Below are 15,260 nucleotides of genomic sequence, written 5' to 3' on the forward strand. Positions count from 1 at the left end.
GAACAGGGACATGAAGCCTGTTATATGAAGGATCAGGGACATAATGCCTGTAATATGAGGGAACAGGCGCATTATGCCGGTAATATGAAGGAACAGGGACATAATGCCTGTAATAGGAAGGAACAGGGACATAATGCCGGTAATATGATGGAACAGGGACATAATGCCGGTAATATGAAGGAACGGGGACATAATTCCTGTAATATGAAGTAACAGGGACATAATGCCGGTAATATGATGGAACAGGGACATAATACCTGTAATATGAGGGAACAGGGACATAAAGCCGGTAATATGAAGGAACAGGGACATGTCCCTGTTTCCTCATCTTACAGGCATTATATCCCTGTTCCCTCATATTACAGGGTATCATATTCCCAGTATGGGGGGGCACAAAGAGTGGCATTGGAGGTAGCAGCAGGATGAAAAGTTTGCGTGCAGACGAGTCGGGGCTGGAAAAATACATCTTGGCGGTCTGGCCCAGAGACGTAAAGGGCAAGTAAACAGCTAGTTGTCACCTGTCGCTTCTCGGCCTCTTGGCTAAGATCAAGTGTAGTATCTGTTCTTATCAGTCCTTGTAAGGATAGATAGCTCGGAGAACCACTGGGGGCTATTAACACTAGCTTAGCGATCCAAGAGCGTTCCAGACGAAGCCGGCGACGAACTGCGGAGAAGAACCAGCGAAGACGACGATGCAGAAGGGAGAAGCCGCCATCGGGGAAGAATCTCCGGGAGATCGCTGCCGGGAAGAAGAAGGAGAACTGCGACAGAGACCTTCGGAGAAGAGCCGCTGCTGAAGGGGATCTTCGAAGAAGCTCGGCCGCAGAAGAAGAAGCTCGACGAGGAACCGCTGCGGAAGAAATTTTGTGGAAGAACCTCGGCCAGCAAGGAGAAGATTTGCATAGCTCCGCCCCCTTCAGGAAAGAGCTATCGAAGATCCTCCCCAAGCGACAGGAACAGCTGGAAGAAGCCATGGCCTCAACCAGCAACCCTGCCACCCGGAAGGAGAAGGCTGATGGACCACGTGAGCAGACCCAGGCCAGGACATCTCCTCCTGAAGCCTCCTCAAGCCAACAGGCCACCAGGAAGCCGAACCAGGCTGCTCCAACCCTGGAGCCCTGGATGAAGCAGACGGTGGCCCTGAAGCTGAAGGAGGTGGACGGGAGAGTGCCGGACATGACGGAAGAAGTGTTGTGCCAGTAGATGCTCCTGGACCAGGGCTTCGCTAAGCCGGAGACCATCAGCATCCAGGCCTTCATGACCGGGATGTTCTTCGTGACCTTCGCATCGATCAACATCTGCAGAAGGTACTGGGAGATGGTGAAAGCGGCGAGGCCTGAATCCCCTTTCTCTCGCTTTGTGGGCAACTGCCCTGTCCAAAGAGAGGAAAGGCGGGTGACGGTCTCAATGCGGAACCCACACACCCCCGGCAAAGACATCACCACACTCCTGAAGCGGTTCTGCACAGTGGTGAGGGAACCCACCCACATCCTGAACGGACTCGGCTTCTGGACCGGCAAGTGGTCGGTAATCGTCCGACTCAACAAGGATTCAAGCACGGAAGACGGCCTCCAGCACCTGCCCCAGTCATTCTCGCTGGGCAACTCCTACGGCCTCATCTACTACCCGGACATGCCGCAGATCTGCAGGAGATGCAGCAAGAAGGGTCATTCGATGAAGGACTGCAAGGAGGACGCCTGCAAGAAATGCCGGGTAACAGGACACGAGACCAAAGACTGCCCGAAACGGACAATGTGCAACCTCTGCGGACAAGCAGCCCACTCTTACAAGGACAGCCCGAAGAGGGATCGATCCTGGGCAACTGTAGCGGCGAAAGCTCCAGCGAGAGGGAACCCCGCCCCAGCCAGAGCTCCCTCGCCCGGCCCTCCCCACCCCCGTCCCAGTCCCCAACAGCTGTCACCCCCACTGAGGCTCTCACCTTCTCCTACCCACCCATCTCAGTGGTCCTGTCACCTGCACGTCTCCCAACCCAGCCTCCCTTCTCCCCAGCTCCAGCAGCACTAACATCTTCCCCTCCAGCTGCTGGAGTCCTCTCCCTGGAGGATTTCCCCCCTCTTGTCTCCTCAGGTGCCATCCAGAGGAAGAGAAAGGTGAGGGACAGCCCAGCTGCTGATTCCTCAAAGAGAAAAGTCGTGGAAATCTGCGAAGATTCCCTTGTACAGCAGGAGGAAATGGAGCAGATGGTGGAGGAACTTGTGTCTGAACCTGAGGTCATCGACTTCACAACAGACATCCAGGTGGCTTCAATCCTGGAACAATACTTTGCAGAGAGCCTGCTGGATCTTCCGGACCCACCAGGCTCCAGAGAGGAGGATCCGCCCGACCGGATTGGTAACTAAGGTGTATCGTTTGCACTAACCTTCTTTATTCTCCCCCATGGCTGCTAAACTTAACATCTTTAGCCTCAATGTGAGGAGTGTTAGAGATAGGACTAGATGTCAGATGGTGCTAACTTTTCTTTCCAAGCAGTCGAGTGATGTATTTATGCTGCAGGAATGTACTCTCCCCTCTTCCAGGTCATATCATCATCTGGCCAGGCAGTGGACCCATGGCCCGTCCTACTGGTCTGGTGGGGGCAACTGTAAGTCTGCAGGGGTTGCCATCCTGATTAGGGGAGGCCTATTTACTGTTGACTCTGTCCAGGAGCTCGTCTGCGGCCGCTTGTTGGTCGTAGATGGTTCCTGGGCAGGAGAGCCGATTAGGCTCATCAACGTGTACGCTCCCCCTATGAAGGCTGAGCGCCTGGAACTATTCCAGACCCTGCGGACCCAGCTCGCCACCACTAGGGCAGTGGTGATGGCCGGGGACTTCAACTGCCCCATCGAAGAGGACGGACGGAGTTCCGGCACTTCAATCAAGCTGGATGTCAGTTCTAAACTGCTTATCGAGATGGTGACCGAAGCATCCTTGCAGGACGTTGTGGGCTCCATGGGGAACGGCTCTGTGAACTATTCATGGAGCCGTCCCGGTGGCTCACTTCGTTCTCGGATTGACTTTGTGTTCACCTCCCGGGCAGTCAAGCAGCATGGGCACTCCATGGTCCCCTGCTTCTTCTCTGACCACAGGGCCATTTTCTTCCAGGGTGCCATCGGCCACGGTTTTCCTCCCGGCCCTGGCTCCTGGAAGCTGAATTGTGCCCTGCTGGAAAGAGAGGAGGTACTGGCGGAACTTAGAGACGCCTATATTGTTTGGAGGAATGATAAAGTTTTCTTTGACAAAACCTGTGACTGGTGGGAATATGTTAAAGTTGAATTTCGTTGTTTCTTTCAGGCAAAAAGTCGTCAACAGGCGTGTGAGAGGAAGAGAGACTTCAGAGAGATGCAGCTTCAGCTGCGATCCCTGCAAGACCTCCTTCAATGTGGCTGGGACGTCAGGAAGGAGCTGGAGGAAGCCAAAAAGGGCCTGAAAAGGCCCTTTGAGGAGGAATCCAAGCGAATTGTCTTTCGTTCCAAGGTGGAGAACCTGGAGAAGGGTGAGAAATGTAACTCGTTCTTTTTCAGGAAACTCCATGCCGGCCACACGCCCCTGAAGGAACTCCGAGATGAGACCGGAAACATGCATTCTGGGAAGAAGGAGGTGATGGGAGTCGTCACAGACTACTACCGAAGCCTCTACTTCCGGAAAACCACTGACCCCGAAGCCGCCGATAAATTCCTGTCAGGTATCACTAATCATCTTGATCCTGCAGGTACGGAGGCTATGGATGTACCCCTGACGGTGGAGGAACTGCTCTCTGCCGCTAAATCCTTCAGACCCGGCAGGACCCCGGGCAGTGATGGTCTCCCAGCAGAGCTCTATGTAGCGCTGGGGGACTTGATCTGTCCGGACCTGCTGGAGCTCTATGAGGAGATGGTGGTGGAGGGTAGAATGCCACCGTCCTTGAGAGAAGGCATGATCACGATCTTGTATAAGCGGAAGGGGGAGAGATGTGACCTGAAAAACTGGCGTCCCATCTCTCTCCTGAACGTGGACTACAAGATCCTCGCCACAGTATTGGCCAACAGACTGAAGGTTGTCATCGGACAGATCATCGGATCGGACCAAACCTGCGGCATTCCTGGCCGTAGGGTGGCCGACAGTCTTGCCCTGGTGAGGGACACGGTGTATTACATGCAAAGCCACCGTACACACGCGGCCCTGGTCAGTCTGGATCAGGAGAAGGCTTTTGACCGGGTCTCTCACGAATTCATGAGTAAGGCTCTGCGTAGGCTGCGGCTCGGCAGGTTGTTCTGTTTGTATGTTAACCTGATGTATTGCGACATTTACAGCTCGGTGCTGGTGAACGGCTGGAAGACTGACCCCTTTCCTGTATCGTCGGGGGTTAGACAAGGCTGTCCTCTTTCACCACTCCTTTTTGTTTGTGTTATAGAGCTCTTCGCAGAGGCTATCCGGCAGAATGGAGAGATCAGAGGGATCACCGCACCAGGTCCAGGACACTTCGAGGTCAAATGCTCGCTGTACATGGACGACGTGACCGTCTTCTGCTCTGACCAGAGTTCGGTGACTGCACTCGTCCAGACCTGCGAGGAGTTCGGACGCGCTTCAGGAGCAAAAGTCAACTGCGGGAAGTCGGAAGCCATGCTCTTCGGAAAATGGTACCTGCCTTCTCCTGCCTCCTTCCCGTTTACTATCAAGCCGGACTTCATCAAAATTCTGGGAGTCTGGTTCGGTAAGGAAGGTGCAGCCCTAAAGTCGTGGGAAGAACGCTTGGCCAAAGTCAACCAAAGGATCGGACTGTGGAGCCTCAGACAACTCACTATTGAGGGCAAAGCAATGGTCCTGCGTAACGAAGTCTTGCCTGTGCTACAATACACTGCACAGGCATGGCCCCCTCTTGCCACGGTCTCGAGGGCCATTACCAGGACTGTGTTTCGCTTCATCTGGGGCTCGAAAATGGACAGAGTAAGGGTATGTTCACACGAGGGCGTCCGTTACGGCTGAAATTACGGGGATGTTTCAGCCTGAAAACATCCCCGTAATTTCAGCCGTACCGGAATGTGCAGGCGCTTGAACGCCGCGTCCATTACGGACGTAATTAGCGCTGCTATTCATTGGAGTCAATGAATAACGGCTCCAATTACGGCCAAAGAAGTGACAGGTCACTTCTTTGACGCGGGCGTCTATTTACGCGCCGTCATTTGACAGCGGCGCATAAATATACGCCTCGTGTGAACAGACAAACGTCTGCCCATTGCTTTCAATGGGCAGATGTTTGTCAGCGCTATTGAGGCGCTATTTTCGGGCGTAATTCGGGGCAAAAACGCCCCATTTACGTCCGTAAATAGGCCGTGTGAACATACACTAAAGCGGACTGTTGTGTACAAGGAGCCCTGCAAAGGTGGGAAGGGTATACCCGACATTCCCACTCTGCTGCGGATCGCTTTTGTATGTGACTGTGTTCGTAGGACTCTGAGGACAGCAAACGGCTCTGCGGGCAAGGCCATGTCCCGCTACTTCCTCCTTCCCCTCTGGCGAGGTTTTGGCTGGGACAAGTGGGACAGCTCCTTCCCTTACAACTGGCACGCTCCCTGGTTCTACAGAGATGTTGTCCGGTTTGTGAGGGAGCATCAGCTGGAGGGTCTTAAGCCCGACTTGTGGAAACCTAAGACGATCCACAAGCAAATCAGAGCAAAGGACTCACTGGAGTCTGTTCCAGGGCTTCATGCCTACACGTTGGAGACTGTTCGGACTAACGTGTCATCTGGCAGGTTGACCAACGGGCACAAGGACATTTCATGGGTGGACATCCAGGGAGGACTGCCTCTTAGGTCATTCATGCATGCCCGCAACCTGTGCAAGACCCGGTACTGCCCCAGGTGCCCCTTCACGGAGGAAACATCTTTGCACACTTTCTGGCAGTGCCCCTTTGCACAGGGTCTGTTGAAAGCCTTGGAACATGAACTCAAGGACTCAGTCCCCATGACCTGCCTAAGTAGAGTCGTGTGTTAATGAACCTTCCCTTACCCATCCTATCCCTCCACCCCCACCTTTAGGAAAGACACGTGACACCGAGGTTGGATGTGAAATGGCCACAGCAGCCGTTTATTAATTTCACAGTTTTATAAAAACAATTTAAATCCGAAACATTCGGATAACTAGTTAGGAATCCACCAGAGAATTCCTCCTAATAATTCACATGACCCAACATGGGTCAGAATCGTAAATAACAATTTTAACGTTAACATTAACCCGAGCAGAGGAAGTCCTTGAAGCCCTTTCAGATATTCCTTTTTTAAGAACACACCGAGTTAGCCATCTGCAAACCAGTAATTACCTCCAGCCGTAAACCAGCTCGGAAGCACCGTTCACCTCTGCAGATGGCTCCAACCACTAGAAGTCCACTTCAAAGGGATAACACCCGATGAAGCCCTCAAGTGATATACCGACCACTAGAAGTCCACTTCAAAGGGATAACACCCGATGAAGCCTTCAAGTGATATACCGACCACTAGAAGACCACTTCAAAGGGATAACACCCGATGAAGCCTTCAAGTGATATACCTTCCACCAGAAGACCACTTCAAAGGGATAACACCCGATGAAGTCTTCAACCATGTACCTTTTTTGGGGGACGCATACCCCCGATGCGACCCCCCCACCATTTTGTACTGACTGGCCTCAAGGACTCCCCCCGCCAGCTGCCATGACAACAGAACCTACTCCGGAAAAAAGAAAAACATGTTAAATAAGCACACAAATCAAACACAACACTCATAGACAGACGTACATAAAGACCCACAGGGGTAACAAATCAAGGGCGGGAGGGTGGGAGCTTGTCTCTCCCTGTGTTACTTCTCCCGCTGCTTCCGGCTCAATCCCGAAAAACAGCGGGAAGCCCAGCAACGGCCCCCTGACTCCTCCTTATCCCTCCTCCTCACTCTCCCTCCAACTCTCCCTTACCTATTAACCCTTTCCCTACCAGGGAGGTCATGGAGGCTTCCCCTTAAGCCCTGCAGGCTGCGTCCAGCCTCTTCTGGAACAGACTGTCGTACCGCTCGGTACTTTATGGACTATTTCCTGGGAATACCACGGATGGAGCAATCCAGGAAGCCTGGCGCCTTATGGACTGCTTTAAGGACGCTATATGGTTTGCCAGGAATCGTCTGATTTTGCGGAGAGAGAGTGTGTCCGTCCAGGACTGCCGCGGGCTGATCCACAGCCTGCTCAGAGACTATTCCACCTGGGACAGCCCGGACGTCGATGAGGAAGAGGACTGATACTCCCCTTCCCCCCACTCTCCCTTCTTGTGTGTTGTCTTTCAATAAAGCTTCGGGCCTGTGATTTCCCCCTTCTCCTACCCCCTCCTACCCACTCCCCTATCCCATCACTTGTCTGTAATGCTTGTTGTTTGGCTTTAGTGAATGGAAGAATGTTAGTGTAGCGTGTGGTGTAATGTATAGCATAGGCTAGCCTGTACTGTGTATTATACTGTCATGTTTGACGACTGTTATTATTTATTATTTGCTGCTTCATGGCTTGCGCTGCGTCGCAGTAATGTTTGTATGATGACGATTGATTGTCAATAAAGCTAGTTGTCACCTGTGAGTCACTGGATGTAACCAATCTCTTTACTCTATGTAGAACTGGTATCTGTTATTTAGTCACTACATTATTTATATCTACATTCATACATAGAGCTGAGCCGCTGTAACTAAGCCTGCCGTCTTATTAAACTATGTCATCTATATATGCTAGCTCCCATGTGTAGATTTTTTTTTTGTGGGGGGCAAAACCTTTTAATACTCTAGCAACGCCCCTTGATGCTAGTGCTGCATCGCTGGGTCACTTAAGATACCCAGCGATGCAGCTGAAAGTTACGTACGTGCCATGGTCGGCTGTATAAAGAGAAGTTGCACGCAGGGGGGGCCCAAGCTGACATTTTCCACCTGGGCCCATGAGCCTTTAGCTACGCCCCTCGTTCTTGTAATACAGGTGGAGCAGATTCTAGCGTACTGTATGTGCTGGGACTTGGGTTCTTGTAATACAGGTGGAGCAGATTCTAGTGTACTGTATGTGCCGGGACTTGGGTTCTTGTAATACAGGTGGAGCAGATTCTAGCGTACTGTATGTGCTGGGACTTTGGTTCTTGTAATACAGGTGGAGCAGATTCTAGCGTACTGTATGTGCCGGGACTTGGGTTCTTGTAATACAGGTGGAGCAGATTCTAGCGTATTGTATGTGCTGGGACTTGGTTTCTTGTAATACAGGTGGAGCAGATTCTAGCGTACTGTATGTGCTGGGACTTGGGTTCCTGTAATACAGGTGGAGCAGATTCTAGCGTACTGTATGTGCCGGGACTTGGGTTCTTGTAATACAGGTGGAGCAGATTCTAGCGTACTGTATGTGCTGGGACTTTGGTTCTTGTAATACAGGTGGAGCAGATTCTAGCGTACTGTATGTGCCGGGACTTGGGTTCTTGTAATACAGGTGGAGCAGATTCTAGCGTACTGTATGTGCTGGGACTTGGTTTCTTGTAATACAGGTGGAGCAGATTCTAGCGTACTGTATGTGCTGGGACTTGGTTTCTTGTAATACAGGTGGAGCAGATTCTAGCGTACTGTATGTGCTGGGACTTGAGTTCTTGTAATACAGGTGGAGCAGATTCTAGCGTACTGTATGTCAGGGGCCCCCCAGGCTATTGCCTGGGGGACACATGGTCGCACGGCCCCCCATAAGTTGTTAATAAAATATGTTTTTTTGCTTGGTATGTTTTTCTCTCCCCCTTTCCCTCTTTTCTCCATTTGTTATTTTATATTAGAATGGTACTTACCATCGTGGTGTCCCCCGGGTAAGCTGTGCTGGTGGCACGAGCCGGTTTCCAGATGTTTCTGTCTCTGGGCAGTTTGGAGTTGGTCCCAGCTGATTGGACCTAGGTCAGCTGTGCAATTGCATGAGCAGGTTCTGGCAGATTCTATCTCCAGGCAGTTTTGTGGAGGGCCAGCTGATTGGTCATTGATAAAATCCTAAAGGCGGGAAAATTGGACATAAAAGGAGCAGTTCATCGTGGTCAAGCAGCCAGTTTTTGAAGATTGGACCGTCGACATGGATGTCCTGCTGATGGAGCTGATCAGAAGAGCGGAGTCGGAAGGAGGAGAAAACTGGCTGAGGCAATGCCTAGCAGCAGCGCCGTCGAGGGAAGTCGAGGGAAGAAGCGAACTTACTGGGCTGGAAAACGACATAGAGGAAGCGGTGTCTCCTGCTGGGTCGTCGCTCGAGGTGCCGTCATCAGCTGCAGCCAAGAGGATGAAGTCTGCAGCAGAGTCATCACTGAGGGTGGAGCGCAGTTCCGGACGTTCGCTCCAGGTGCCGGAGCTTGAGAGGAGGCGGCCGACCGTGTCATCAAAGAAGGTGGCGCACAGTGCCGGAAGTGCGCAGCAAGTGCCGGCACAATTGGCTAACCCGCTGGCCAGAAGTTTAGTCAGAGAACGGGAGACAACAGGTTGGTCGGGTACCCCCTCCTGCTCCAAGGATGGTGTGGAGGACACAGCGGAAGCGCCGGCCTCACTGGTTTTAGAGGCGGCGCAGGACTTTTCTTCATAGCTGCAACCGAGGAAGAGGAGCCGGAAGACTAGGGTGGCTTATTCCCCACCCCCGCCAGTATCAAGGAGAAGAAGAGGTCCCAGGAGTCAACTTTCCTGTCAGCAAGTTTCCCCAGGATCTACAGGCACGCAGCAGGAGGTAGCAGAAGCGGTGCACGACCCAGGACAGGTGGAACAGAGTGGTGAGATGCCAGCTACCCCTTATCTGTCCCACCCCATCCCCCCTCCCCTCAATTCTAATGTAATGTTTGATATTTTAAAATTATTAGCTGATTTGGTCAGTAAGGCGGGATTCACACGACCGGGTCGTTCCCGAGCCCGAGTGCCGGCCGGTAAAATCGGCCATTCTGCCCGGCCGGTTTGCATAAAGTTATGCATCCGTGCCGGGCCGGGCAGATCCGGACAGTGACATCAGCGGCAGCTCCTGAACGGGAATCCCCATGTGTTCGGGGATTCCGCTTCAGGAGTTTCCCCTGATGTCACTGCCCAGATATGGACAGAGACATCAAGCGCTCTGTCCAGGAGCGGAATCCCCGAACACACGGGGATTCCGCTCCTTTAAGGAGCTTAAGTGCGGCTAGCACATAGCAGAGCGGGGAGATACCTCCCTGCTCTGCTATAGTGGCGTCGCTGCAGTAGTAGCAGCCGCAGCCGCAGCTGCTGCTACTAGCGGCGCCATCGAAGGTGTCGCCGAGCCAGGGTGCTTTTAACAAGCAGGGGAAGGGAGCCAGCGCAGCGCTCCCTCCACCTGCTGTACACCCCGGCCCTGCAACACCGTGTACAGCGATGCCATTCGTCAGAATGGCATCAACTCCTCCTCCTCACATGCACTCTGCGCTGTGAGGAGGAGGAGATAGAGCGCAAGCACCGGGAAACCCGGCCATCACTCGGAACACATTCCGGTGATGGCCGTGTAATACCCGGCCCCATAGACTTCTATGGGAGCCGGGCGGCCGGGTGTCCGGGCAAAGATAGAGCATGTCCTATTTTTTGACGGCCGGATTTTCCGGCCGTCAAAAAATCGGTCGTGTGAATAGCCCCATTAGGGGTCTATCATTCCTAATGCAGCCGGGTGCCGGCCGATTTATGAACGGCCGGCACCCGGCCGGGAAACCCTGCCGTGTGAATGAGGCCTAAGTCGGCTGTTCCTGCTAGTTCCCCCGCTAATGTATGGAAGCATAGTAGTCAGCATTTACAGAATGCTGGTTTTAGTAATATTCCTGTTTTAGAGAAAGGAATTGGTGTTTCGGAAACTTGTTGTAAGGAAGTGATGTCTTGCGATATTTCGCCATTAGGTTTTCATTTACAGCCAGCAATTAAGGAGCGTATTTGGAGGAACGAGTTTATAGATTTATTTTCTTTATTACCATCCGCGAAGGAGACTCTTGTCAAGCAGGATGGTAAGTCTGATAAAGATGAGGATAAAAAACGTTCTCCTCCTAAGTCTTTCTTTAACTGGCTACAGGCGTTCTGTATCTATGCTTCAGTTTTAGGGGAAAAGTCTTTCATTAATTCTAGTAATTTATTTCAGCATGTAGACATTATTCTTGAGGCTTACCGCCAGTTTGGTGGTTTAGCATGGTACAATTATGATGAAATGTTTCGCCAGAAGATGGCAGTGTACCCTTCATTAAAATGGGGCACTAAGGATGTTGGTTTGTGGCTTAGTTTAATGCTTCCACAAAGGTCAGTGCCCAAGCAGCAGCCTAGTTCTCAGAATACGTTGAGGAAAGGAGTTTGCTTTGCTTATAATGAAGCTCAGTGTAAATGGTTAAACAATTGTCGGTATAAACATGAATGTTCCTTTTGTGGGGGTTCGCACCCAATGTGTCGCTGTTTTAAAAGAGCAAACCAGTCTCAACCCCCTAGTTCCAAAGAACAGTTATCCAAAAGCATGGACGCCAGTGAAATTAATAAGAATGGCGCCTTGGCTAGAAATGTTCCCAGACAGGGAGAAAGCTAATTTTATTTTTAACGGTTTTAAGTTTGGTTTTGATATCCCTTCTTTCAAAGGATCTGGTTGTTGCTGGGTGGATAATTTGAAATCCATCCAGCAGCATAAGGATATTGTGCATCAGAAAATCCTGAAAGAGCTTGAAACTGGCAGGATCGCTGGTCCTTTTATACATCCGCCGTTTACAAACTTTAGACTTTCACCTTTAGGAATTGTCTCTAAGAAGGAATTGAATTCATTCCGTTTAATACATCACCTTTCTTACCCGTTTAAGGCTTCATTAAACGATGATGCTGACAAGTCTAAAGCGACAGTACACTATGCTTCGTTTGATCAGGCTGTCTCTTTATTGAGACAGTTTGGTCAAAATGCTTTTTTAGCAAAAGCTGATATCAAATCAGCTTTCCGTTTACTACCAGTTAACCCTGCAGGTTTCAACTCTCTAGGTTTTCAATTTGAAGGTGATTATTTTTATGACAAATGTTTACCAATGGGTTTTTCTTTATCTTGTTTCTATTTTGAGGCATTTTCATCCTTTTTACATTGGGTAGTGCAGAAGCAAATTCCGGATGGGGGTGTTCTGCACTATCTTGATGATTTTTTGTTTATAGGTGATGCTAGTTCTGAGTTATGTTATTCCTTATTGTTAAAATTTGTCGAGTTTATGAAATTTTTGGTGTTCCGTTAGCTGAGGAGAAGACTGTGTTTCCATGTAGGTCATTAGAATTTTTAGGTATTAGAATAGATTCTGAGAGAATGGAATTTAGTTTACCAGAGGAAAAATTGTTAAAGTTAAGGGTTTCTTTAGTCAGTATGTTAGCTAGGAAGAAATGTTCATTACGTGATATGCAGTCACTGTTAGGGTTGTTGAGCTTTGCCTCTAGAGTTATTCCTATGGGAAGAGTTTTTTCAAAGCGACTGTATTTTTCAACAAGGGGTCTTAAGTCACCTAGGTCCCATATTAGGTTAACGGTTCAGCTAAAAGAAGATTTAGCTGTATGGCTAGAATTTTTATCTAAATTTAATGGACGCAGTTGCTGGCAGTTTAATTTTGAGGATTCTGACTCTTTGTCTTTATTTACGGATGCAGCCGGTAGTATGGGCTACGGGGCATTCTTTAATGGTCAATGGTCGGCTGAGTTATGGCCCAGTGCTTGGCGTGTAACAAAGTTACTTCAAATATTGTCTTATTGGAATTATTTCCGGTTTTGGTAGCCATAGTTGTATGGGGTCATTATTTTAAGAATAGGAGAATTTTGTTGTTTACGGATAACAAAGGTGTGGTCTTTGCAATTAACACATTATCTTCAAAATGTGAATTAGTAGTTAGGATATTAAGACATTTAACTTTATGTTGTCTGAAGTTGAACATCTGGTTGAAAGCTAGCTATATAGAAGGAAAAAAGAATGATATAGCAGATTCATTATCTCGTTGTCAGTGGCGGAGGTTCAGAACGATGGCACCAGAAGCGGAGCTTTGTGGAATTCCGTGTCCTCCTCATTTATGGAATCTGATTTGGGACTAATCTATGTTAATATTCAGAGATCCTTGGCTCCAAGAACATGGGCTGATTATTCAGCTGCTTGGAAGGAGTGGGTTAATTTCTGTGTTAATGAGAACTGTAATTTCTTTCATAATGAGGTAGGTCTAGTTTTAAAATTTGTATGTAGCCTGATTAGTAGGAGGCTGTCATTTGCCTCCATTTCTAAGTCTCTGGCAGGCATCTCTTTCTTTCTTAAATTAAACAGTTGTCCGGCTATTTCTTCGCTCTTCCCAGTTAAGCAGCTTTTGAAAGGTTACCATAGGTCAGCTCCGGTTGTGGAAAGACGAAGGCCTATTTCATTAGATTTGTTGTTAAAATTATTCAATGTGTTACATTTAGTTTGTTTTAGTAATTTTGAAGTGTGTTTGTTTAGAACAGCATTTGTGTTAATGTTCTTTGCAGCCTTGAGAATAAGCGAACTGGTGGCAGAGAGTAAAGTTTCAGTCCCGGGCCTTTCATTTCAGGATGTTAGTTGCAAAATTGACCATGTTTTGTTATTGTTAAAAAAATCTAAGACAGATCAATTAGGAAAAGGTCGTTTGGTTAGAATTAATCAGTTTTCGGGTTCTGTTCTTTGCCCAGTTTCTAATGTTAAACATTGGTTGTCAATCAGGCCGAGTCTTGGGGTTGCTTTCCTGATTCATCAGAATGGGGATCAGCTGTCCAGATTTCAGTTTAACTCTGTTTTAAAGAAATGTTTGAAGTCCCTGAAGTTGGAGCATTTAAAAATATCCTCCCATTCGTTTAGAATAGGTGCAGCTACGGAAGCTGCACAGTTAGGAATTGATGAAGGGATTATAAAAAGAATTGGAAGGTGGGAGTCTAATAGATTTAAACTTTATGTTCGACCAGACTTGTTAGTAGTGTAATTATATATCCACAGGTAAGCGTTTGGTTGTTTGGATCCTTGGCCACTCTTTTATATTTTGGGCGGCACAGAAGAGAGCCGCGAGAAGGTCCTATACAGAAAATTTGTCTATGGATCCGCTAGTTTTTTCGGTTTTTTGGCATGGGGTAAGGGGTTTGCAATGGAAGAACGTGTTTTCTTTAGTTAAATCACTGAGTTCTTATTGGCCGGATCCGAATTTAATTATCATCCATGCTGGAGGCAATGACCTAGGTAAAGAAAAGACTTTGGACTTACTTTGGGAAATGAGAAGGGATATAGCCTTGATAAAATGTCTTTTCCCTGACGCTACTATTTCCTTTTCAGAGATTATTCCAAGACTGCTATGGTCCTCTGGAAATTATACGTTTTTGAATCGAATCCGTAAAAGGATTAATAGAGCCATGTCTAAATACATGTCGGTCCTCGGTGGTCTTTCTTATAGACACAGTGACCTTGAAGACCTCACAGACGGGCTGTTCAGAAATGATTGTATACATCTTTCTGATGTGGGTATCGACATTTTCAATTTGGGCCTGCAGAATTTAATTGAAGAATGGCTGCGGTGTTTTGGGGGGGCCATGTCTTGGTAATGTCATGGCTTGTGGGGTTTGTCACCCAGCTAATGCTGGGCGGACTTGGTTTTTATTGGTCAAAATATTTATATTTTATTATTTATTCGATTATTTATGGTTATTCTCTTCGAATTATTTTATCTTAGGTTACCCTTAATAAACACCGTGGCCATTTTTATCCAAAGAAACTGTTGTCATGTTTTATTTCATTTTGATTGAGTATTGTGGGGTTTGTGCTACCATGTCAGGGGCCCCCCAGGCTATTGCCTGGGGGACACATGGTCGCACGGCCCCCCATAAGTTGTTAATAAAATATGTTTTTTTGCTTGGTATGTTTTTCTCTCCCCCTTTCCCTCTTTTCTCCATTTGTTATTTTATATTAGAATGGTACTTACCATCGTGGTGTCCCCCGGGTAAGCTGTGCTGGTGGCACGAGCCGGTTTCCAGATGTTTCTGTCTCTGGGCAGTTTGGAGTTGGTCCCAGCTGATTGGACCTAGGTCAGCTGTGCAATTGCATGAGCAGGTTCTGGCAGATTCTATCTCCAGGCAGTTTTGTGGAAGGCCAGCTGATTGGTCATTGATAAAATCCTAAAGGCGGGAAAATTGGACATAAAAGGAGCAGTTCATCGTGGTCAAGCAGCCAGTTTTTGAAGATTGGACCGTCGCCCACCCTCCCGCCCTATTGTTCTTAAATTCCTTCACGTCACGTTGTTTGTTAGAGGGGTTTTTATTGGTCAAAAT

At 48.7% G+C, this 15,260-nt stretch overlaps 1 pseudogene; it reads left to right on the forward strand.

Annotated features, from left to right (window-relative positions):
• Positions 1–520: 520 nt before the first annotated feature.
• Positions 521–622, forward strand: LOC142697994 (U2 spliceosomal RNA; annotated as a pseudogene).
• Positions 623–15,260: the final 14,638 nt, after the last annotated feature.

This window comes from Rhinoderma darwinii (genome assembly GCF_050947455.1).
Source record: "Rhinoderma darwinii isolate aRhiDar2 chromosome 11 unlocalized genomic scaffold, aRhiDar2.hap1 SUPER_11_unloc_12, whole genome shotgun sequence".
Lineage (NCBI taxonomy): Eukaryota > Metazoa > Chordata > Amphibia > Anura > Rhinodermatidae > Rhinoderma > Rhinoderma darwinii.